Raw genomic sequence first — 24,071 nt, 5'->3', positions numbered from 1 at the left:
CCTCTGGTGATCATGAACCCGATGTCAGTGGTGGTGTCCAAAGTTGAACATTTGAGTTCTCATGATTTAGAAATAGTGCTGGTCAAAGCAGAGACACCTGGGAAATTCCTGCTCTTCACACTTGGTCGCTCAGTAATGCTGGATAGCAGCACTGTACATTTCTGATGTCGCTATGGACATTGACAGTTAAGAACTTGATTGATTTTCTGTTTCCTCCCTTGGAAATACCACGGGCCAAACATGACCCCTTTGGAAGCGGAGGTAGTGTGGCCGAGTGGTCTAAGGCGCTGGATTTAGGCTCCAGTCTCTATGGAGGCGTGGGTTCAAATCCCACCACTGCCATATTTAGCTCCTGGTATTTGGAGTTTCTCTCCATAAACTGGGCATCATGGCAGGAAGGTGCGAAAGATCTTAGCTGTTAAAGAAACCTCCCTGTCAGGTAGTGTGGCCGAGTGGTCTAAGTCGCTGGATTAAGGCTCCAGTCCCTCAGGGGGCGTGGGTTCGAATCCCACCACTGCCAGTCGGACGTTTGCACCTCACCTGTCAGCTAACCTTCGAAAACAGTCTTTGCCAACTGAGAGTGTTGTCTCAGGCTACTTGCAGTCTCTATCAGTGTGGGTTCAAAACCCACCACTGCGACCTTCAGCTCTTGGAAGTTGGAATTTCTAGCCATAAACACAGGATAACGGCGGGGCGGAAGATGGGCAAAGTCATTCGAAATTCCCAGCAAGGTCTGGTGTAACTGCTTGACTGCGCATACCGTTACAGGGAAGCCTATCAAGTCTTAAACCGGAATGTGCACCTACTCAGCGCTTTTCCATCAGTGTTTTCAGAATGAAAGAATTCACGTTCTTATGACAAGGTCATATTTCAGATTGAAACATTTCCACTTTGGTGCGTTACTTCCAAGTAGATTTGCATAGGAAGAGCAGTTGCCAATCCGGTCCTCCTTTTTGGAGGTCCACTTGATTTACCGAAAGTCTCCAGGTGCTCTGACATTGGTTTTTAAATGTCAGGGAAATGCGGGTGAAAGCCCTAGCTTCCTTAACGAAGAGCAGAGTGGCGCAGCGGAAGCGTGCTGGGCCCATAACCCAGAGGTCGATGGATCGAAACCATCCTCTGCTAATCATACCTTTTGACATCCAGCAAGGCTCCATGCAGTCTTCATGTCATGCAGTCCCACCGCTGCCAGTCAGACATTTTGTCCTTCATTGTTCAAGTAAACCTGTCAAGTACATGGCCAGGCAAAGATGATTAAACTGTCCCTTTCAGGGCCTCTGTATGTATTAGACTTGTACCACAAAATGCAAGGCAACGTCCTCTGGTGATCATGAACCCGATGTCAGTGGTGGTGTCCAAAGTTGAACATTTGAGTTCTCATGATTTAGAAATAGTGCTGGTCAAAGCAGAGACACCTGGGAAATTCCTGCTCTTCACACTTGGTCGCTCAGTAATGCTGGATAGCAGCACTGTACATTTCTGATGTCGCTATGGACATTGACAGTTAAGAACTTGATTGATTTTCTGTTTCCTCCCTTGGAAATACCACGGGCCAAAATGACCCCTTTGGAAGCGGAGGTAGTGTGGCCGAGTGGTCTAAGGCGCTGGATTTAGGTTCCAGTCTCTATGGAGGCGTGGGTTCAAATCCCACCACTGCCATATTTAGCTCCTGGTATTTGGAGTTTCTCTCCATAAACTGGGCATCATGGCAGGAAGGTGCGAAAGATCTTAGCTGTTAAAGAAACCTCCCTGTCAGGTAGTGTGGCCGAGTGGTCTAAGGCGCTGGATTAAGGCTCCAGTCCCTCAGGGGGCGTGGGTTCGAATCCCACCACTGCCAGTCGGACGTTTGCACCTCACCTGTCAGCTAACCTTCGAAAACAGTCTTTGCCAACTGAAAGTGTTGTCTCAGGCTACTTGCAGTCTCTATCAGTGTGGGTTCAAAACCCACCACTGCGACCTTCAGCTCTTGGAAGTTGGAATTTCTAGCCATAAACACAGGATAACGGCGGGGCGGAAGATGGGCAAAGTCATTCGAAATTCCCAGCAAGGTCTGGTGTAACTGCTTGACTGCGCATACCGTTACAGGGAAGCCTATCAAGTCTTAAACCGGAATGTGCACCTACTCAGCGCTTTTCCATCAGTGTTTTCAGAATGAAAGAATTCACGTTCTTATGACAAGGTCATATTTCAGATTGAAACATTTCCACTTTGGTGCGTTACTTCCAAGTAGATTTGCATAGGAAGAGCAGTTGCCAATCCGGTCCTCCTTTTTGGAGGTCCACTTGATTTACCGAAAGTCTCCAGGTGCTCTGACATTGGTTTTTAAATGTCAGGGAAATGCGGGTGAAAGCCCTAGCTTCCTTAACGAAGAGCAGAGTGGCGCAGCGGAAGCGTGCTGGGCCCATAACCCAGAGGTCGATGGATCGAAACCATCCTCTGCTAATCATACCTTTTGACATCCAGCAAGGCTCCATGCAGTCTTCATGTCATGCAGTCCCACCGCTGCCAGTCAGACATTTTGTCCTTCATTGTTCAAGTAAACCTGTCAAGTACATGGCCAGGCAAAGATGATTAAACTGTCCCTTTCAGGGCCTCTGTATGTATTAGACTTGTACCACAAAATGCAAGGCAACGTCCTCTGGTGATCATGAACCCGATGTCAGTGGTGGTGTCCAAAGTTGAACATTTGAGTTCTCATGATTTAGAAATAGTGCTGGTCAAAGCAGAGACACCTGGGAAATTCCTGCTCTTCACACTTGGTCGCTCAGTAATGCTGGATAGCAGCACTGTACATTTCTGATGTCGCTATGGACATTGACAGTTAAGAACTTGATTGATTTTCTGTTTCCTCCCTTGGAAATACCACGGGCCAAACATGACCCCTTTGGAAGCGGAGGTAGTGTGGCCGAGTGGTCTAAGGCGCTGGATTTAGGCTCCAGTCTCTATGGAGGCGTGGGTTCAAATCCCACCACTGCCATATTTAGCTCCTGGTATTTGGAGTTTCTCTCCATAAACTGGGCATCATGGCAGGAAGGTGCGAAAGATCTTAGCTGTTAAAGAAACCTCCCTGTCAGGTAGTGTGGCCGAGTGGTCTAAGGCGCTGGATTAAGGCTCCAGTCCCTCAGGGGGCGTGGGTTCGAATCCCACCACTGCCAGTCGGACGTTTGCACCTCACCTGTCAGCTAACCTTCGAAAACAGTCTTTGCCAACTGAAAGTGTTGTCTCAGGCTACTTGCAGTCTCTATCAGTGTGGGTTCAAAACCCACCACTGCGACCTTCAGCTCTTGGAAGTTGGAATTTCTAGCCATAAACACAGGATAACGGCGGGGCGGAAGATGGGCAAAGTCATTCGAAATTCCCAGCAAGGTCTGGTGTAACTGCTTGACTGCGCATACCGTTACAGGGAAGCCTATCAAGTCTTAAACCGGAATGTGCACCTACTCAGCGCTTTTCCATCAGTGTTTTCAGAATGAAAGAATTCACGTTCTTATGACAAGGTCATATTTCAGATTGAAACATTTCCACTTTGGTGCGTTACTTCCAAGTAGATTTGCATAGGAAGAGCAGTTGCCAATCCGGTCCTCCTTTTTGGAGGTCCACTTGATTTACCGAAAGTCTCCAGGTGCTCTGACATTGGTTTTTAAATGTCAGGGAAATGCGGGTGAAAGCCCTAGCTTCCTTAACGAAGAGCAGAGTGGCGCAGCGGAAGCGTGCTGGGCCCATAACCCAGAGGTCGATGGATCGAAACCATCCTCTGCTAATCATACCTTTTGACATCCAGCAAGGCTCCATGCAGTCTTCATGTCATGCAGTCCCACCGCTGCCAGTCAGACATTTTGTCCTTCATTGTTCAAGTAAACCTGTCAAGTACATGGCCAGGCAAAGATGATTAAACTGTCCCTTTCAGGGCCTCTGTATGTATTAGACTTGTACCACAAAATGCAAGGCAACGTCCTCTGGTGATCATGAACCCGATGTCAGTGGTGGTGTCCAAAGTTGAACATTTGAGTTCTCATGATTTAGAAATAGTGCTGGTCAAAGCAGAGACACCTGGGAAATTCCTGCTCTTCACACTTGGTCGCTCAGTAATGCTGGATAGCAGCACTGTACATTTCTGATGTCGCTATGGACATTGACAGTTAAGAACTTGATTGATTTTCTGTTTCCTCCCTTGGAAATACCACGGGCCAAACATGACCCCTTTGGAAGCGGAGGTAGTGTGGCCGAGTGGTCTAAGGCGCTGGATTTAGGCTCCAGTCTCTATGGAGGCGTGGGTTCAAATCCCACCACTGCCATATTTAGCTCCTGGTATTTGGAGTTTCTCTCCATAAACTGGGCATCATGGCAGGAAGGTGCGAAAGATCTTAGCTGTTAAAGAAACCTCCCTGTCAGGTAGTGTGGCCGAGTGGTCTAAGGCGCTGGATTAAGGCTCCAGTCCCTCAGGGGGCGTGGGTTCGAATCCCACCACTGCCAGTCGGACGTTTGCACCTCACCTGTCAGCTAACCTTCGAAAACAGTCTTTGCCAACTGAAAGTGTTGTCTCAGGCTACTTGCAGTCTCTATCAGTGTGGGTTCAAAACCCACCACTGCGACCTTCAGCTCTTGGAAGTTGGAATTTCTAGCCATAAACACAGGATAACGGCGGGGCGGAAGATGGGCAAAGTCATTCGAAATTCCCAGCAAGGTCTGGTGTAACTGCTTGACTGCGCATACCGTTACAGGGAAGCCTATCAAGTCTTAAACCGGAATGTGCACCTACTCAGCGCTTTTCCATCAGTGTTTTCAGAATGAAAGAATTCACGTTCTTATGACAAGGTCATATTTCAGATTGAAACATTTCCACTTTGGTGCGTTACTTCCAAGTAGATTTGCATAGGAAGAGCAGTTGCCAATCCGGTCCTCCTTTTTGGAGGTCCACTTGATTTACCGAAAGTCTCCAGGTGCTCTGACATTGGTTTTTAAATGTCAGGGAAATGCGGGTGAAAGCCCTAGCTTCCTTAACGAAGAGCAGAGTGGCGCAGCGGAAGCGTGCTGGGCCCATAACCCAGAGGTCGATGGATCGAAACCATCCTCTGCTAATCATACCTTTTGACATCCAGCAAGGCTCCATGCAGTCTTCATGTCATGCAGTCCCACCGCTGCCAGTCAGACATTTTGTCCTTCATTGTTCAAGTAAACCTGTCAAGTACATGGCCAGGCAAAGATGATTAAACTGTCCCTTTCAGGGCCTCTGTATGTATTAGACTTGTACCACAAAATGCAAGGCAACGTCCTCTGGTGATCATGAACCCGATGTCAGTGGTGGTGTCCAAAGTTGAACATTTGAGTTCTCATGATTTAGAAATAGTGCTGGTCAAAGCAGAGACACCTGGGAAATTCCTGCTCTTCACACTTGGTCGCTCAGTAATGCTGGATAGCAGCACTGTACATTTCTGATGTCGCTATGGACATTGACAGTTAAGAACTTGATTGATTTTCTGTTTCCTCCCTTGGAAATACCACGGGCCAAAATGACCCCTTTGGAAGCGGAGGTAGTGTGGCCGAGTGGTCTAAGGCGCTGGATTTAGGTTCAAGTCTCTATGGAGGCGTGGGTTCAAATCCCACCACTGCCATATTTAGCTCCTGGTATTTGGAGTTTCTCTCCATAAACTGGGCATCATGGCAGGAAGGTGCGAAAGATCTTAGCTGTTAAAGAAACCTCCCTGTCAGGTAGTGTGGCCGAGTGGTCTAAGGCGCTGGATTAAGGCTCCAGTCCCTCAGGGGGCGTGGGTTCGAATCCCACCACTGCCAGTCGGACGTTTGCACCTCACCTGTCAGCTAACCTTCGAAAACAGTCTTTGCCAACTGAAAGTGTTGTCTCAGGCTACTTGCAGTCTCTATCAGTGTGGGTTCAAAACCCACCACTGCGACCTTCAGCTCTTGGAAGTTGGAATTTCTAGCCATAAACACAGGATAACGGCGGGGCGGAAGATGGGCAAAGTCATTCGAAATTCCCAGCAAGGTCTGGTGTAACTGCTTGACTGCGCATACCGTTACAGGGAAGCCTATCAAGTCTTAAACCGGAATGTGCACCTACTCAGCGCTTTTCCATCAGTGTTTTCAGAATGAAAGAATTCACGTTCTTATGACAAGGTCATATTTCAGATTGAAACATTTCCACTTTGGTGCGTTACTTCCAAGTAGATTTGCATAGGAAGAGCAGTTGCCAATCCGGTCCTCCTTTTTGGAGGTCCACTTGATTTACCGAAAGTCTCCAGGTGCTCTGACATTGGTTTTTAAATGTCAGGGAAATGCGGGTGAAAGCCCTAGCTTCCTTAACGAAGAGCAGAGTGGCGCAGCGGAAGCGTGCTGGGCCCATAACCCAGAGGTCGATGGATCGAAACCATCCTCTGCTAATCATACCTTTTGACATCCAGCAAGGCTCCATGCAGTCTTCATGTCATGCAGTCCCACCGCTGCCAGTCAGACATTTTGTCCTTCATTGTTCAAGTAAACCTGTCAAGTACATGGCCAGGCAAAGATGATTAAACTGTCCCTTTCAGGGCCTCTGTATGTATTAGACTTGTACCACAAAATGCAAGGCAACGTCCTCTGGTGATCATGAACCCGATGTCAGTGGTGGTGTCCAAAGTTGAACATTTGAGTTCTCATGATTTAGAAATAGTGCTGGTCAAAGCAGAGACACCTGGGAAATTCCTGCTCTTCACACTTGGTCGCTCAGTAATGCTGGATAGCAGCACTGTACATTTCTGATGTCGCTATGGACATTGACAGTTAAGAACTTGATTGATTTTCTGTTTCCTCCCTTGGAAATACCACGGGCCAAACATGACCCCTTTGGAAGCGGAGGTAGTGTGGCCGAGTGGTCTAAGGCGCTGGATTTAGGCTCCAGTCTCTATGGAGGCGTGGGTTCAAATCCCACCACTGCCATATTTAGCTCCTGGTATTTGGAGTTTCTCTCCATAAACTGGGCATCATGGCAGGAAGGTGCGAAAGATCTTAGCTGTTAAAGAAACCTCCCTGTCAGGTAGTGTGGCCGAGTGGTCTAAGGCGCTGGATTAAGGCTCCAGTCCCTCAGGGGGCGTGGGTTCGAATCCCACCACTGCCAGTCGGACGTTTGCACCTCACCTGTCAGCTAACCTTCGAAAACAGTCTTTGCCAACTGAAAGTGTTGTCTCAGGCTACTTGCAGTCTCTATCAGTGTGGGTTCAAAACCCACCACTGCGACCTTCAGCTCTTGGAAGTTGGAATTTCTAGCCATAAACACAGGATAACGGCGGGGCGGAAGATGGGCAAAGTCATTCGAAATTCCCAGCAAGGTCTGGTGTAATTGCTTGACTGCGCATACCGTTACAGGGAAGCCTATCAAGTCTTAAACCGGAATGTGCACCTACTCAGCGCTTTGCCATCAGTGTTTTCAGAATGAAAGAATTCACGTTCTTATGACAAGGTCATATTTCAGATTGAAACATTTCCACTTTGGTGCGTTGCTTTCAAGTAGATTTGCATAGGAAGAGCAGTTGCCAATCCGGTCCTCCTTTTTGGAGGTCCACTTGATTTATCGAAAGTCTCCAGGTGCTCTGACATTGGTTTTTAAATCAGGGAAATGCGGGTGAAAGCCCTAGCTTCCTTAACGAAGAGCAGAGTGGCGCAGCGGAAGCGTGCTGGGCCCATAACCCAGGGGGTGTGGGTTTGAATCCCACCACCGCCAGTCGGATGTTTGCACTTCACCTGTCAGCTAACCTTCGAAAACAGTCTTTGCCAACTGAAAGTGTTGTCTCAGGCTACTTGCAGTCTCTATCAGTGTGGGTTCAAAACCTCACCACTGTGACCTTCAGCTCTTGGATGTTGGAACTTCCAGCCACTTCTAGAACTTCTAGATAACGGAGGTAGTGTGGTCCAAGGCGCAAAAGATCTTACCTGTTAAAGAAACCTCCCTGTCAGGTAGTGTGGCCCATGACCCAGAAGTCAGTGGATTCAAACCATCCTCTCTTAATTGTCAATGTTTTCAATCAGGAAGGCTCCATACTCGGGCTGTGCCCGAATACAAATACACTACTCGGCAAAGCACAAATAGTGTAAAATTTTTTTTTACGAATATTTGTTTCATACAAATATTTTAAATTATTTGCTTTCGGGAAGAAAAAAAAACATGTCAAATATCAGCACACAGGTCAGTTACATTGCTGTCTCAGTCTCTCTCCTCTGCTCTGCTGTTACGTCTATCAGCAGGTCTCAACGAGGGAAGTCACATCCACCTGCTACATGATGCACATTTCCTTATTTAGACATCACTCCCAGAGTTGGGGGTGTTCCCCAAAGATAAAGCTGAGCTACTGACACACGCAAAGCGCTCTCAAGGGACTCTCCATAACCTGTTGTTCCTCTTCTCCTCTCTACAAAGTCAGGTTGTAAAAAATAGTTCACTTGTGAATGTTGATATCCCTCAGATATTAGCATTCTAGGTGAACTCTTTTATGAGACTACCTTATTGTTTGGGTATTGGTCCCAGTTTCTGGGTGGTGCCCCATTATTACTTATTCAAATTAATACTTTTATTATTTTTATAATTAATAATTATCTCTGATAATAATTAATTATTGCTAATAACCAGCCATGCTCCTCACATATCCAACAGTTGGTGTCCCTGTGTGAGGCTCTCTAATAGTTGGTGCCCTGTATTATGAATTAATATGAATAATTTCTTGATTTTATAATTAATAATGATCTCTGGTAATTATTAATTATTACTAATAACCAAACACACTCCTGCCAAATCCAACATAGCAAAGGAGCACCAAGATACTATTTATTTGGAAGCGGAGTTTGTGGTGCATTTCATCCTATGCGGGTACTTTTTGAATTACATGTTTTCTTTTTGTCTCATTTGTGCAGGTTCAGCAGCTGCAAAAGCTGTGTAATCCTTCAGTGAATTGTAAATTCTAAATGATTACTTTATTAATTGAAAAATATTCAAGAGATGATTTAATAATGAAAATATCAGCCTTTATCTCTTCCATGTCGTTCAAAATGAATGGATGAAAAAACAGATGAGGGAGGACTGATTGTACTCTCCATTAAAATATATATCTATACACAGCTGAGGGGGATTAAAGAAACCCTCACAATATATATATATATATATATATATATATATATATATATATATATATATGTATTATCCCTTTCACCTCTGTCTGTACATCTTGTACCATGACATCTACGTGATAATTAATCATAACCAGTCGCCCCCTCAGCCACTGGATCTGCAGGCGGACCTGACACCTATTACCGCGTAATTACTGTCCTCCCATTAACATCTGTTACTGTCACAGCATATAATATTTGTTCAGACAAGACCATCATGTTAAATCTTTGCTCATACATGCTCACCATCATAAAGTAGTCACACGTGGAACATGTATTGTGACCTTGAGACAAAGTCAACCCCTTGATAGTGCATTAATAAATGTAAAAAATGGAGTGGCTTCAAAGCCCTGATCACATCAAATAAGCTATGTACCCATCGAGCCTTTGTGTTTTAGTCAAATATGTTTTTCAGCCCATGTGAAAATACTCAAAATTGTCCCTCAGACCAACACACTCCAGAAACAGTTTGTACTGTGATACCCACTGACACTGACCTCACAAAATAACAAGATAAGAGATTTTCCTTTGCAATAACTTCCCCACCTCAACACAAACATGCACGCACTGACTGCTATTGTGGCCTGTTGGGTTATTAGAGGTGCTATTGTGCTTTCTTGTGATATTCGAACCCACACTGCAAAACAAAGAATTTATTTTCTATGCTAAACATATTTTACACTCCACTTGCTCCCAATTTAGTTCACCAGTTCATAGTTTGTAATATATTCAGCCTGCATCTTTTAAAAGAAACCACAGTTAATAAGGTAATCAGAAATACAAAATTTGGGAAGAAAATGCAGATACAGTGTTGTAATTTTCTATCCAGTCTAGTGGTTCAGAGTAAGATCCCCTTTATGTGAGCTTGTTGCAGCTATTTCACATTTTGTCCTTTGTATAAATCATTTTTTAGACCATTGGATAGTTGGCAGTATTTTTTTCTTTTGAAGCCCATGTTGCTCCCTGAGCTTTACTTGAACAGATACAAACAGCGTAGTGTGATTTGTAACAATGATGGGATAAAGACTTAAATTGAGTGGAAATGCTGGAGGGTAAAAAGCTCAAGCTGGAAATGGAAACTTTCTCTGATGTGTTTCTCCTTAGATGATGAAGTTCCTGCTGCTGATTTAAGTTTATTGACTACACTCTAACATATTATAAAACACAGCATATCAGACCTTGTCAGGGATACAATGATTAAATCCTGTCCCTGGTGCTCTCATAGTCCATCAACCATTTAACAAGATAAAGACAGGCATGCATTGTCTAACATGAAGACATATTACAAAATGGGCACTAAAACACAGATAACTGAATCTTTAGAACAATCAATAACATGTGCTTGTCATTAATCTCAGTACTGTCGATCCTCAAATCATATCTAACCTTGTGGAAGACTACAAAAGTAATGTTCACACTGTTTTGTAAAAAGGATTGCAGATGTATTTTTTCTACACTGTGATTTCCCATTTCAGTCTTCTTTTAATGATATCAAGACAGTAGACAGTCTGTTTAGTCTTCTCTTAATCAAAAAGAATTATGTTAACATTTAGTGTTTCTCACCAAAATGCATTGTGTATCCACAGGATATCTTAAATGTTCCCCCAAATAAAGGCACTCAAGGCTCCTGGATAATTTTACAATACTTTGTAAGAAAAGTTCTTCTTTTTCCATTACGTTGCTATAGTGGATTGCTCTAAATACTAAATTACCCATAAGTCTCAACAGTTCTTGCTTCACTGCTCAGACTGTTTTGCTTCGGCATTACAATTATGAGCAAAACACTGTGCCACATTTGCCATATTCATCCAAAATGATCTCTAAATGTAAATTGCTTAATGTATTATCAGTTTTTTAACCAATTATAATCCTTAGCTTAGTTTCATTCTCCTTCCATTTTTATGCACAGAGGCTCATTGACTTTTTATCAAGAAATCTCATTTTCTAAAACAGTGGCTATTTCTTTGCTCAGAAATCTACCCAGAGAGTTTAAAGTCCATCCAAATCTTTTAAGTGCTCCAACTGCCAGTCACCTAAAACTGTCCATGTAGAAAATGGGCCTCATGCAAGAACATCGTATTCCTATCCTAAAACTCTGACTTTTTTCTGTGAGGTTTGGTCGTACAAGTGTTCCAAGTCTGATTTAACAAACTCTTAACTGCTCCAACATAAATCGCTCATTTCAGCCTGATGGATGTCACTTTTTCATGAGTCGGTGCACATTCATGAGATCTGATCATCAACATAATCAGCTCCCCTAAAATTGCCATATAAGGATACATGTTTCTCTTGGTTTGTGGGTGAGTTTCATTCACATACATGTTTTGACTTAACATGTATGTGAATGAAAGTCACCCACAACAGTCTGTGAGGAAAGTCAGACTGTTGAGGACTTGTACAACAGGTCTGGACCGCTCATAAATTCCATTCGTAACTGAGGGCAAAAAGTACAAGAAAATTGATGAATGCCACAAATGTTCTTCATGATTCCCTCCAGATATGTTTTAAGACATAAATATACTCGGCTTTGAATAATAGTTTTTCCACAAGAAAATTCAGTTACCTTAGAAATTCTTAAAATGACATCTACACCTTCTACCTCATTAAAAATCCAGAATCTGTTATGTAAATATTTTAATTTAAAAAAATTAACTGCTGGACACAAGATGTCTCCTCATTCACTGTAAAGTCAATTCTCAGTGTATGTGCACTGGAGGTTTCAAGTTTCCACATCGATTTGTGTAAGTTGTGTGTGGGACCAGGATTGGCTTCCAAACTAGTTGTGATGTCACAAATCGTGCTTGCTGGCCCGCACAGAGAAACATTTCCCCTTCAGCAGATGAATGAACGTTTAAGTGGAGGGTGTCTTTAAATCACTCGTGTGTGCCTCTTGAGAACGAATTGTTCATACAAGTGGTTCTTGCATGAGGCTCAGTCAGTGGGACGTCTACTTTCAAAATCCTTCACACCTGCTGTAGCTCCTGCTTCATTGCTCTTTGACAAAAATGTGAATGTTTAGCTGTGCTAACCTTGTTAGCCACACAGCAAACACACCAAAACATCTCAAATATGACTGAATAGCCAATAGACTAATGATGATATATCAACTTTTTAAAATGATATTTATTTTCATGCCAAATGCATACTGTAGATTTATGGAGAGATACAATGTTTTCCCACCTCACTCAACATACAGTCAATTATATATGTGGTGACAGTAACAGATGTTCAGATGAGTTCAATAATTAAAAAGGTAAAAGGTGTCAAGTGGGTGGCAATAGAGGTGTCATCTCTACCTGTAGATATCTTGGCAAGCACTCAAATATGTGTGTATATTTGAGTGTGTGTGTGTGTGTGTGTTTGTGTTAACTAAATGATTCATTAGCACCATGGCAATCTGGACAATTGGTATCACTGTCGGAGACTGGGGGATTTGACACACTGAATAGTAAGCCAGAGTGTTTGCACACACAAGTATGCATGGGCACCCTCATTATCAACACACACACATTTTGAGGTATTAAACAGGTACACAAATCCAGGAACACAGAGATGGGAGTGTGCACAATCAAGGATGAAGGCTGACCAATGGCTTGGCAGTTTCACATACACACACACACACACACACACACACAACACACCCACTCAGAGGCAGTTAACAGTGAGCAGGCGGAGGCAGAGGCCACACACGTCCGGCTGTGTGACTGATGAGTTTTTCTGTGACTCAGACACAGTGACATGTCCTCTAAACCTCAGCTGATGCCATATGACTAACCTCTGTATGTGTGTGTACAGTATGTATGTGTGTGTGTGTGTTAAATGACTAAGGCAGTGGCAGACCAATCTGTGTCTGTGTGTGAGTGTGAGTGTGTGTGTGTGTGACGGGGGGCTGGGGGGGGGGGGGGGGTGATAGATAGTACATGAATGAGACAGAAAGGGAGAGTGTGTGTACATGCAGTGAATAGTAAATGTGTGTGTGTTAGCATTACGCTCAGGCCTTCAGGAGCGCCTCAGGGAAATACAATAGAAGAAGCCCACACTGGCAGCATGTGGAGGATGATGTCATTCCCTTCATACACTGAGCCAGACTGCTATTGCTATTTTGTTGTTTTTTTTTTCTTTTGCATTAATATATATGACAAGAAACGTAATAAACATATTCATCATCTTTTTAAAGCAAAAAAAAGGACAGCTCAATTCTATTGGATGTCACATTTGGAAGGAATAAGATAGATCATGGCTTTTACCTAATAAATTTTGTATTCCTAATAAGGTCAAAATTTGACATACTGATGAACATCTTTCCATTTATTTTTTTGGGTGAGATAATGGAATTTCTGTCACTAATGTCACTCAGCTACCAGTTTAATCTTTAAGAATTTGTTACTATGACAGTGTGAGTAAAAAGTCTCTAGAATATGTTCATTTTCTTAATCCATTGGGAAAATTCTTCATTCACATACAGACATTTTATGGTCCCCTCTTGTCTTGATCGAGTTTAACTCACTGCTCAACTCTCAGGGTGTCTATCTTTGTGAGAACCAATTTGAGTTTTAGACGGGTGTGTTAGTGTATGTGCGTGTGCGTGTGTTAGTGTTTGTGTGTATGTGCAGGTTTCTATCTTTGTGAGGACCACATCCAATCCTATTAAGATATGCACCAAGCAGCAGGCACACTAAAATCTTTGAAATGTTCTATTTATATAATTACGTAACTTTTTACTTATGTTTATATTTTTTTTATTTCACTGATATATTTTGTTTTTATATTTTATTTTAGGAATATATATCTCTGAATATGTTATCAGCACTCTTGTGTTGATAACATATCGTATTGTGTACTTGTTTTGTACCCGACATACTACATACTGTAACTTTTTAAATTATGTTTTGTTTAAAATAAGGGTTCTTACCTTGTGTTTCCAGCTGTGTATGGTGATGTTCAGCATGGCTGCAGATTGCTATAAACGGCATTCACACAGTGATACCCAGCATGAAAGCTACCTGGAAGAGGAAGTACAGCCCAGTTACTATATGTCCCACTGTTGTGCTACAAAATGCACATCATACAAACATTTTGCCTTTCAGATTCCCCTGTGAAAACACATTTAGAATAAATGGGATATACTGTATCCATTTAGGTGGGAGGTTTGCCAACAGAAACATGTAATTCCCTGTAATTCATTCCTCTCTCAACAACAGCAGTGTAAAAAACATGGCTGCTGAGGAGCACCAGAAACATTTCATTGTACATATTTAACAAACTAAAAGTGATGTTTTGAAGAGTAGTGCTGACTGATTTAAAACCCACCATGCTAAAAATCAAACTTGAAAGAGAAGAAAAACAATGACAGAACAGCATCAAACAGGCAAATTAACTGAAGTAGCTGTCAAACATACAGCTAGCTAAAACTTGAACACTGAACTCTAATTAATGAAGACAGATCCTCGTCTCTGTCCCACTTCAGCATTTAGGCTGATTGCTCAGACTGGAATGATTCATGCAAGGGAGCAGCTGGCTGTTAACAGTGTATTTCCACATAAAGCCTGACCTGAACACACTGCATAACAAGGAGGAGAAACTAAAACTGCTACAACAGCCAAGGTAACAACATCTTACTTTCCAACATTTTTTTGTTGTTGTTTTTAGGTTGTTTTATTTGGAGGGGGGGTGGGTTGGCAACAATGTAGTAATTGTACATGATTTAGAGTCCAACTGAAATCACATTTAGCCCTTGTTGCTGTCAAAAATAATGTCAGTGTTATTTCAATTTTTGATATTATTCATAGTGCTTTTTTTCCGCAATTTCCACTCACTCTATTTGCATTCTGTGATTACCAGTATGGTAGTTTTCATTGTCAGTGGCAGAGTCCACCACTCTCCCCACAGGATTCAAGTCACACGCATGAAGATTTGACTAGACAGGATGCGGAGTGTAATCCAGCATCCCAGTTTGCAATTTTATCTCATTGGTAACGGTCAGCCTGACCATTCTCTCAACGGATGGATTTTATTGTCAAGGACTCACAGGCAACTCGATGCAAAATTAACAGTAATTTTGCTCATTTTCGATAGCGAATAAGTCTTAAACATAGCAGGGAGTAATGGAACAAGAAGGAGCAGCCACAGTGAGCTATTAGATTGCTCTTGAGTAATTACTTAAGTCGTGAAATTACTTTTTTTAAAGTAATGCATAATGTATTACATTTTTCAAGTAATTGCTCTTAACCATCATGTTTCCACTGTATTTTTCCATTCCTCAACATGGGCACTGTGTGTCTGTTCCATTCTCAATCTGAACAATTTACTGACAGATGTGTTTTTTTGTTCATTCTTTTTATTTAACATACAAATGTGTGATCCCCATTAAAATGAACAGATTCAACAAGACAAAAAATCCAAACAACCTATGTAACGTTGTCTTGTTATAACCTGTCTTCTCTTATTTTGTCAAACAGTACATGATTGAAAATGACCAACTATTAAAACAAAAATGCTCCCCAAACTTTGACTTCAGTATGCAGAGAAGAGGAGGCTAATGATACCCTAATATGAGTCAGGTCATTATGTGTGACGTAGGATTTATGGACACATTTACTTAGAATATTTTTCACACATTTTTCAGACTTTATTTCTTTGTCCTTATTTGCTCAGCTTAAACCCAAATAAAACATCAAGATTTTTTTGCAAGGACTGATGCTAAAACGAGAGAAAAGCTTTCTTATAAAGACTGAAATACATTTTCTCATTGAGCAGAGCGACTGCAGGCGTCAGGGGCTGAATTATGAAACGCCTATCTTTACACTTCACTGTCCTTGAAGGCAGCGTGCCTGTGTTTAGAATAATGGCTGCTTGATTTCAAATCTAAATGGAAGAAAACACAGATGGGATGAATATAGAAGTAATGAGAGATGTCATTAGTGTGACGTGGGCCTGCTTATCGGACCTGTTGCCATCGCGACACTGACCGGGAGAAGTGACATGAAAATGGGTGAATAATGGATACATTGAAAATGGTGCCAGCTATATATGCACACTTCTATTCACAGTGAAGCAATACTTACATGCCTGTTAATAAGTAGAGGTAATGAGGAAGTGTGGGCTGTCCCTTTTATAAACACACAATGAGCCTTAAAAACATTCTCACACGCAGTGACCACAAGGAACGTCACATGTACACACCAACATACAAACACGCATGTAGACACAGACATGTAAATGGTAATGTCAAGGTCCTAATCCAACACATGAATCAACTGTGGATATAAATAATCCACAAGCACACGCAAATAGAGCGTATGCACATGATGTCACTGTGTGTATAGTTGCCTCTAGGATTGGAGTGTGATAGTCATTTTATTGAATCTGAATCCTTTTGAATTCCTTATTGAAACTAATTAGGTTAGCTTTCAACATTTGCAAGTCATTGAAATTATAAATACATAAAACTCAGACACCTGTAATCACCATTTGTTGGCTGAGAAACAGAAGCACTACAGATTTTTGTGGTATCCTTATTAGTGCTTTAGCCTACCACTACTAATATTACCTATAATAATATATTCAACCTATTCAATGTTACACCTTATGAGCCACTTGCTCCAAATACTGGAGGTATTTGATAAGCTTAAAATACTGTTGTAACATGCAGAAACATTGTATTTTGTAGTCCAGAGATGACATAATGTCGCCACTGTCTTACGTCTGTGTTTGTTGGAATGCACTAGAGAGACAAAAAAACACATTACCACAGCCCGAGCAACCCAATCTTTGCAATTTAATTAAAATTGCATTAGCAATTATCTGATCACTATTAGATTTATATATGAATGTGGGACAAAATAGATACAGGAAATATTATAGTCCATTTGATACTCGTAAGAAAAAAATCTGATCACTCTTACCAAGTGTTTATAGGCATAGAAGCATGCACACATACAGTGTAAGAGATGGATTTTACATCTGCTTCCTATGAAAGTTTTTATTTGAGTACAGCAAATCAGTTAAGGGCTCCAGAGCAGACAGTCGGAGAATGACTCTAACACACACAATACACTGAACCCAGCACTGCACCATAGGCAAAGATTTGAAAATGTCATGCACGTGGCACCATGAGTGCTTTACTGTCATGCTTTTACTTAAGCGGCAGTTTTATCAGAATGCAACCATTGGAGTTTAACAAAGGGTTAGGTTCTTGTTTATCTCCACAAGATCAGTAAACATCACCTATTCAAAGATGGTCCCCTTGAGAAAAATGCACCACTCTGAAGAGCAATAGAGGGAACACACTGAAGGAAAACATTGGAAGAGAGAGTGGTGCATCTTCCCTCGGGGGACATCAAATGTGCCGGCAGAAAGAAATATTCCTAAAGGAGAAAGTAGTCGTAGAGTGGAGACATGACAGATTTTCATCCTTTGAATGAATTATGAAACTGAATGAAATTTCTTTCAGAAAGGGACAGTTTATTTGGAAACTCAGCTTTTGATAAGTGTAAGTTTGGTGAGTAGAGTATATTGAACTGAAATACAGTAGTTTTTTTTTTTCTGCTACAGCATTTCCCACTTTATTTTCTACAGGGACAACACAAGAGTCACAGACTTTGAAAAACAACTAAAGCTTTCTAGCCAGGGGTTAAAGTGGGCTGAAATGATCCAGAATGGACATTTTTCGTGGTCAAGGGTCCAGCTGTGGCCTGTAGACCAGGGGGCGCTGCGTGAAGGGGTGCAACATGAGCATCCAGTTAAACCCCCTCCACAAAGTAGGTTGCAGTGGCAGAGTGGTGCTGTCCGTTGACTCAGTGGGAAGTGAAGACTCTAGAAGCAGCGATTCAAAGACTAAATTTTCTGAAAACTTTTGCCAAAATATGAGATATTCATATCTTGTTATGTTTGTAGTGAATAAAAGTCACAAGACTTTGCTTTGTTGGAGCTGATGTTCATCTGCTGACTTTCAGTAAGTTTGTTCCTGACATTTATTCAGCTGTTTCTCTGCTGTGGAAACAGATAAATGGTAATTTTTGTCATATTCACAATGTAACGTTATTGATAATCTCTCCACACAATAACATTGGTATTAACTGGTAATAACAACAACAGACAACAACAAATGAACGTACTTCTGTCTCGTGACTGACAGTAAACAGCTGTAGCGTTATTGTCTCTGATGAGACAAGTGTGCACAGTGTAACTCAGTGATATTTGAAGTGAGAGTTATATAAATGACTTGTGTGGGAATGTGTCAGAAACTGATCTGGAATACTTCCAGACTTAAACTGAGACAAGACAAAAGTGTTTGTTTTTCCTGTTTAGAATACATGTGTACATTTCACTAAGTTATTGACCTTTTACACTGAAATGTGTTATTTTCATTTAATTTCTCTCATGTTTACACGCTACCTCCTAATTCTTGTCTGTCTCCTGTGTTCTGATAACAGGCTGCAGGTTCAGTAAATCCAGATTTCTTTAGTTCTGCCTTTCTCTGTCTGAAATCAGTGCAGTTCAGGTCCATTCAGCTGCTGAAGAACTATGAGGCAGCATGTGGAGCAGCAGGACTGATAGATATGTTTGTGAATGTATTAGTGTATTTTATATCTGTGATTATATGTTTTCTTGGTAAAAGCAGAGTCACAGACACCAGGATGAAGTAGCTGCAGCTGGAGCTACAGAAACAGCAGATACCTGCTCAGCCTTCTCATCATCACCTCTGACCCTCAGCAGTGGATGTCACTCAGGCCTCTAATCCTTCAAGTCTGATGGTACCAGGATAAGGATAGCACACTGGGTGAGTACATAGTTTCAGTTCAGCATCATGTTTTTTATACAGGTGATCTGCTCTGATTAGTGCCAGTAATCTCACTGGGTTGTGCTTATTGTCTTTACAGAGACCCAGCCTGATCTGAACCAAAAGGTTCTCTGTGATCACAGCAAATGCATACGTCTATAACTGTGTGACATCATCTGGATCAATGGACCCGATGCTGCTTGTCAAGCAAATATGCACTTGTGTTTATTTCATAATGCAATGTCATTTTGTGTAAGTTGTTGTCAGTAATGTTTATTTTGCTTGTCTGTTAGTGAAGTATTATTGACGACACGCAGACAACCAGGATAGAGTCAGACTGAACGTTTACTTAACATGTCTCCGCAGTACAGCTTCACGTATTAAACTCTGTATTTTTTTTTTTTTTGTATCCCTCCACACTATAGTGCGCCCTACACATTATACAGGTCTTAGACATATCACTACACCCCCTCTGTTTAGCTGGAGGGACCATGACCTTTAACCTTTGTGTAATAACCATAACTAAAGTTTCAATGTGCAACAAATATCTCAATATCAATGTATCTATGCTGAAAGAAGTCAGTTAATGCATATGTTGACTTTCAGAGTAACAGTTGTTTTTTTTCTTTATTTAAAGAAATCAACATATTTAGAAATGTGTAAATAAAAAATAAAGAACATGAGTCCTTGTCATAGCGCACTATACTATTGCTCTGGATGTTATTCTGACTCTATACATAGTCTTTGTAATGGGCTGGTCTGGTTACAGTCCTCCCATATCTTGTGTGTATTGGCTCTGGGCTCTTAAGTTCCTCTGTGTCTGAGTTTTTTTCACAGGGTGGTGTGGTAGATGTTTCCGCTAGGTCACTGTTACTCTTTTGAGCTTCATTTTAAAGTTGTGGCTCGGCAAAGTGGATCTTTTTTATGCCTTTCTGCATATGTGGATTGTATAGCTCAGGCAGACAGCTCCTACAGCATCTGACCTTGTTTCCATTTGGCGTTTGGACAATGTAGCTTCTTGGCTCATTGCATTTTTGCAGCACAATAGCTGGGTGCCATGTTCCTCTCTCCTTGTTTAATTATGTTGGTCTTTCATATCTGCTGTTCTCTCCTCTAGGTGCAGTCGATGCTCCTCCATGCCCAGGGTAGCTCGGCTTTGCAGCAGTGTAGTGACAGATCCTCCAAAGATAATGTCAATTGGTGTTGCTCTGACTTGCAGTAATGCTATCTGCAAATCACCTTGGTATTCCAGAGTTTTCTTCATAATTGATTTGATGTATCACACATGCCTTTCGATGAACCCGTTACTTTCTTGGGTAGTGGGGTGAGCTTGTAATGTGTTTGATTCCCCCATCTGTTACAAACTTTTTGAAGGCTTGCTTTGTGTACTGTGGTCCATTGTCTGTCAGTATTTCATCAAGGCGTCCAAATAAGGACATGTATGTTTGCATCTTTTGTGTGACAGCTTGGATTAAGCTTGCATCATGATCATCATCTTTGTCCAATAGACACTTTCTCTTGCAAGGTGGCGTGTTTTTAGGTCAAGTCTTGTTCAACAAGTTTGTTCAGCTCTCCCTGGAGCTCTATGGTTCAGTGTCCTCTATGAATGGTTCTATGAATGGTTCAGTGTCTATGAATGGTTAAGTGTCCTCTTTCAGTATTAGCTTAGCAGTTCCACTGAAGTTACCAATTTTATGAAACTGGTCTGGGTGCACTTTCTTTAGGTCTGCGCTGTTTGATGTTTTTTTGGTGGATTTGTCTTTTTTCCACGCTTTTTTTTGTGATTTTTCCTGGTTGTCATTTCTTTTCACAGTTACTGTGTCAACATTGACATTACAAGGTTTAGTTGTTCACTTGTGGGTAGTCCAACCACAGCTGGCCCTGGTATGTCCACAACATAGAACCTAGCATTGACCCACCTGGAGTCTTTACACTGGCATGGAATGTCAATAGTTCCAAGGCAAGGGATCCTGTGACCACTGTATGCAGATAGTACTTTCTAGTTTTTTCGCAGTTTCTTCTGGGTGCAAGGTTTGTTGCCATACATTTGTCTGAATGTTTGTACTGGGAGTGTATTTCCTTATGCCCCTGTGTGTGTTCTTTTTGCAGCATTTTGACCAGTGTCCTCTAAGGACACAAGCAGAACATTCATCATTGTATGACGTGGCTTGACTTTTTCGGTGTGTGACAGGCCAAGTTGATGTGGCTGGTCATTTCCTGATGTTATAGCTCCATATTTCCATCCCTCTGTGAGCACATCAGCTAAAGAATAATTTCTGGGCTTGCTGTAAAGATCATTCCTCAGGGCATCATGGGGTATGCTGGTAATAATAAGCTCAACAAGACATTCATTAAGCTCTTCATCAGTGAACTGGCATTTTTGTGCTTAAGTTCTTGCTCTGGTCACAAACTCATCAATGCTTTTGTCTGTCTTGGTCTGTACTGCAATAGGTGGAGCCTATGGATCCTAAAGTTTAGATTTCACTTCAGCTGACCTTCAAAACAATCCCATAGGTTGGCAAGTACTTTTTTGTCATCCTCGCTTAGTCAACCAGCATTCAGCCATTTCGGTCCTTCATCTCCAATGCCTCGACATATTAACCTTGCTTGTTTGTCTGCGTCTGTTATTTCTTCATCCTTTAGAGACATTTTTGTTAGAATAGTGAATTAGTCACACTCAAATCAGTGTCAGGCCAGCTCATTGTCCGTAAGTGCGTCGCCATTATGTCTGCACACAATTAGCTCCTGCTAGCATGCATTGCTAACCTTCAACAGTGACAGAAATTATCCTCAGACAATCATGTTCATGTCTGCCATTATTCACGGAGCAGCTCGTTTTGTGGCACTTGCATGCGTTTCTTTTTCTGCTGCCACCATGAAGTATTATTGACAACAAACAGACAACCAGAGTTGAGTCACACTGAATGTTTACTCAATGTGTCTCCGCAGTACAGGTTCACATATTGAACTCTGCTTTTTTTTTTATTATTGTATTCCTCTGTGCTGCACACTATAGCATGCCCTACACATTATACAGGTCTTCGACATATCACTACAGTTAACAGTGCTGACTGAAAGAGGATTCTCTGAATGAGCAATATAATAATGCCACTACAGACACAACTACAAATCAACAAGGTCTCAGCGCTGATGTTCATTTCTTTGGTTGGGACTCCTTTAGACCAGCGGGATCCAGAAGAATATGTCAAGAAATCAGTGCTTAAAAGGTCAGCAGATTATATAGCCTGTCCACAAAGAAAACAAGTCCACGGCAGCTCACAGTTCAAATCATTTCTTCAACACCACTGCTGACAAAACACTATCTGCTCATTGCTTGCAAACTACAAGTCTAAGTTTGTTTACTTTGTCTCTTAGTGATCATGCAAGAGGCTGAATCTGCCTGTTCAGCTGCGGTAGCTTCCACACAAGCTACATTTTCCCAAGAAGCTGATGAAGCTCAAGCGCTAAGGATCAGTAAGTGACGCCACCACCATACATGGACCTGTATGTCTAGCCGACAGAAGCACTTCTGTATGATGGTGACATCACGTACCAATCCTTGGACCGATGTGTACAACTTGTCTGCTGCAGGGGAATACAGTTAACACGCAAGATTGAATTTACTTGATGGAAAGATGGCAGAGCTAACCAAGCTAACCATCACAGTTCAGTGCAGTCTGCAAACACCAGCTAGCAACTTGTCAGCAGCTAACCACTAGCTAACTACAAGGAAAAGTTGAAAAGTTTAGTCTACTCTGAAATGTTACTTTTATAGTTTTTAATATTGACCAGCAGAGGGTACAACAAAAATGCAAGTCTCTACAAAACCAAAGTAAGGTGGTTAATCAAAATGATTTGCTTGACATTTATGTAGACACAGCTACTAGTATACAGTGGGCTTAATAAAACACCACATTTTAAACTGCCAGTAAAGACAGATAGACAGACAGACAACTTTATATTTAGTACTTGCTGAGTATACACTGTTCAATTATGTTAATATGCTAAAATGTAGTACACTCTACATTAGTGCAAGTCAGGTGGATATTGTTATGGTAGTAAGGCGCATGATTGTCCATGGATGTTAGAATTAAGTGTGCATTGATAAGTGACAATTGATAAGTGTAGCACAGTTTTCAGGAGTGGTACCCCCACCATAACCCAAGAGTGATTTGACAAGTTGATCATTAACTTCATCAATCAAAGACTCATCCACTTCACACTGTGGAGAGAACAGAGTACAGAGTAGAGTTATTCAGAGAGCTTTTACCCTCCAGGCATTTGATGTCAGGGAGAACATTGTGAAGAATGCTTGCAGATGAGCATTAATGAAAAGCACACTGTCTAAGTCATTGCCCAAACAGAACCATGTATTTACTACAACAGATTCATGGTCATCAAATAACAGAAGCTAACCCGAGGTGACTACCCAGTGGATAAACCAAGAAACCTAAAGCATCTGCTCTGAGGCATTAGTCTGTCGCAGAATGTTTTGACTGAGATGTTGGAAGATGTGCACAGAGATTTCAATATAAAAGACAAGGTGACCATTACAACCACAGATAATGGTTCAAATTTTGTAAAGGCTTTCAGTGTCTCTGCCGAAGTTCAAAAAACCATTCAAGACAGCGAAGAAGAGGACAAGGAGGAAGAGGAGGGACACCTTGTCTTCATAAATGTCACAGACATATGAAACAGAAGAAGACTACAGTCTCCCACCTCATCAGTGATTTGCCTGCCACACCCCGAACCTGGTTGCCACAAGAGACACTGAAAGTGCTTTGACCCAGCCAGAGCCCTTTAAAAAAATATAAAGATCAACAATTGGCAAATGCCAGACACTGTGGAACAAGCAACACAGGAGCACAAAAGCACAAGACAAAAGAATAAGACTTCCAGGAAACCTGTGAGAAGCTTCAGGTGACTCACTTCAAAGTGGCAGAACTCACCTCCATACAGGAGAGTGCTCAGGTAAATGTTACCTTTATTTAAATATGTACTTGAAATAACTGGTTTTCAGGTGCAGTGATCCATGTATCTGTCTGAACATAAAGGCAACTATAAACCTCTCAGTGAGCTTAGTAATGTAGTGATTTTTTCTTCCAGGTTATTAACTGAATGTGAAACTACTACTACTATTAGG

General features: G+C 41.7%; 17 non-coding genes across 17 annotated transcripts; all 17 read left to right on the top strand.

Annotated features, from left to right (window-relative positions):
- The first annotated feature begins 260 nt into the window (after positions 1-260).
- trnal-uag lies at positions 261-342 on the top strand. Its single transcript has one exon. It is a non-coding gene; the product is annotated as a tRNA-Leu (tRNA).
- A 96-nt stretch (positions 343-438) lies between these two features.
- trnal-aag lies at positions 439-520 on the top strand. The gene has a single exon. It is a non-coding gene; the product is annotated as a tRNA-Leu (tRNA).
- Positions 521-1,053: 533 nt separating this feature from the next.
- On the top strand, positions 1,054-1,125 carry trnam-cau. Its single transcript has one exon. It is a non-coding gene; the product is annotated as a tRNA-Met (tRNA).
- Positions 1,126-1,577: 452 nt separating this feature from the next.
- trnal-uag lies at positions 1,578-1,659 on the top strand. The gene has a single exon. It is a non-coding gene; the product is annotated as a tRNA-Leu (tRNA).
- A 96-nt stretch (positions 1,660-1,755) lies between these two features.
- Positions 1,756-1,837, top strand: trnal-aag. Its single transcript has one exon. It is a non-coding gene; the product is annotated as a tRNA-Leu (tRNA).
- Positions 1,838-2,370: 533 nt separating this feature from the next.
- Positions 2,371-2,442, top strand: trnam-cau. The gene has a single exon. It is a non-coding gene; the product is annotated as a tRNA-Met (tRNA).
- A 453-nt stretch (positions 2,443-2,895) lies between these two features.
- trnal-uag lies at positions 2,896-2,977 on the top strand. The gene has a single exon. It is a non-coding gene; the product is annotated as a tRNA-Leu (tRNA).
- A 96-nt stretch (positions 2,978-3,073) lies between these two features.
- On the top strand, positions 3,074-3,155 carry trnal-aag. The gene has a single exon. It is a non-coding gene; the product is annotated as a tRNA-Leu (tRNA).
- A 533-nt stretch (positions 3,156-3,688) lies between these two features.
- trnam-cau lies at positions 3,689-3,760 on the top strand. The gene has a single exon. It is a non-coding gene; the product is annotated as a tRNA-Met (tRNA).
- Positions 3,761-4,213: 453 nt separating this feature from the next.
- trnal-uag lies at positions 4,214-4,295 on the top strand. The gene has a single exon. It is a non-coding gene; the product is annotated as a tRNA-Leu (tRNA).
- Positions 4,296-4,391: 96 nt separating this feature from the next.
- On the top strand, positions 4,392-4,473 carry trnal-aag. Its single transcript has one exon. It is a non-coding gene; the product is annotated as a tRNA-Leu (tRNA).
- Positions 4,474-5,006: 533 nt separating this feature from the next.
- trnam-cau lies at positions 5,007-5,078 on the top strand. The gene has a single exon. It is a non-coding gene; the product is annotated as a tRNA-Met (tRNA).
- Positions 5,079-5,530: 452 nt separating this feature from the next.
- trnal-uag lies at positions 5,531-5,612 on the top strand. Its single transcript has one exon. It is a non-coding gene; the product is annotated as a tRNA-Leu (tRNA).
- A 96-nt stretch (positions 5,613-5,708) lies between these two features.
- Positions 5,709-5,790, top strand: trnal-aag. The gene has a single exon. It is a non-coding gene; the product is annotated as a tRNA-Leu (tRNA).
- Positions 5,791-6,323: 533 nt separating this feature from the next.
- trnam-cau lies at positions 6,324-6,395 on the top strand. Its single transcript has one exon. It is a non-coding gene; the product is annotated as a tRNA-Met (tRNA).
- Positions 6,396-6,848: 453 nt separating this feature from the next.
- trnal-uag lies at positions 6,849-6,930 on the top strand. The gene has a single exon. It is a non-coding gene; the product is annotated as a tRNA-Leu (tRNA).
- Positions 6,931-7,026: 96 nt separating this feature from the next.
- trnal-aag lies at positions 7,027-7,108 on the top strand. The gene has a single exon. It is a non-coding gene; the product is annotated as a tRNA-Leu (tRNA).
- Positions 7,109-24,071: the final 16,963 nt, after the last annotated feature.

This window comes from Thunnus maccoyii, chromosome 8 (assembly GCF_910596095.1).
Source record: "Thunnus maccoyii chromosome 8, fThuMac1.1, whole genome shotgun sequence".
NCBI classification, from domain to species: domain Eukaryota; kingdom Metazoa; phylum Chordata; class Actinopteri; order Scombriformes; family Scombridae; genus Thunnus; species Thunnus maccoyii.
This window is presented reverse-complemented; position numbering and strand designations above follow the sequence as displayed.